The sequence below is a fragment of the Pygoscelis adeliae genome, unplaced genomic scaffold, assembly GCF_000699105.1.
Source record: "Pygoscelis adeliae isolate BGI_AS28 unplaced genomic scaffold, ASM69910v1 Scaffold275, whole genome shotgun sequence".
NCBI lineage: Eukaryota > Metazoa > Chordata > Aves > Sphenisciformes > Spheniscidae > Pygoscelis > Pygoscelis adeliae.
In genome coordinates, this window is record NW_008824763.1 from 1,088 (window position 1) to 2,291 (window position 1,204).

Below are 1,204 nucleotides of genomic sequence, written 5' to 3' on the forward strand. Positions count from 1 at the left end.
CTCGCAGCCGAGTGAGTCACGGGAGGAAGCCGGAGCGGACGAGCTAACGGGTGCGCACCACGCAGCATCGCAGCCTCCGTCCAACTTGGCTGCCTGCTCGCTCCCCATCTGCTAACGCGCTTAGGGTGCGCTTACCCCTTCCCACACCCTCTGCCCCAGTAAACAACCGGCCCTTCCGCCAGCAGCTGGGAAGGGGGAGCCCGTCTCCAGCACAAGGACTGAAGGGAGTGAGGAGCCTGCTCCTGGAAACTGCCTCCGAGCCAGGGGCTGCCCCACGCCGAGCAGGGGAGACCCAGCCGGCCCCATCCCACCCGGGCAAGGGGCGGCGGGGGCTGCTTCGCGGTTGCTGGGGCGACGCAACGCTCCTGGCAATAACATCACCGTAAATCAGCTGCCAGACAGCTCCGGCGGGAGCCGAGGAATCCCGGCCGCACCCGCTGATCTCAGCGCTCCCGGGAAGCGCTCCCGCACCGCTGGGGCGCGGCACAGCTGCACTCTGGCCGAGGCCCCGCCGGCATCGCGCCCCGGGCTCTCTGCGGACTGGGGTATGTCTGCCGCGTGCTTGGGCCAGGGAGCGTGCGCATCCCTGCTTTCCTGCACCCAACACTCCCCGAGATGAGCCAGCTCCAAGAGCCGGTGATGCCGTGCATGGTCCCAACTGCTGCCAGAGCTCAAGCACCGAGCCCAGCGTCAGCACGTGCCTCTGGCCACCAGAGCATGGACGGGGAAACCACCACCGCTGAGCTCCAGGACCCCTCGTAAGGTTGCACGATGGACACTCGTTCCTCAAAGCCCTCTCATAGCAAATGATGGCTTCTCATCTGCAGGCCAGACACTCGGTTCGGCTCAGCGGGGAGCATCTGCGCTAATAACAGCTCAGGGACCGCAGCACGGGATGGGTTTCATGGGTCTCGGATCTGGTCCCTGGCACGAACCCATCACCCAGCCCTGCATTTGCTGGGAGAGGGGCAGGGGTGAACCTCGCCTCCCTGAAATGGGCATCGCTCTCTCCGTTCCGGTGTCTGGCCATCGGCAAGCGCCGCCTTGTCACGCAAACCTGCGGCTCCATCACCCTGCATGGCACCCTGCCCGCTGCAGCCCCGCGCACACCAACATACGGCATCGTGCGGCATCCCCAAACGTACGAGGAATTGCTGAAAAAACACCTGGGCAGCAGTGCCCTGCTGCCGCCTGGTCTCCCTGA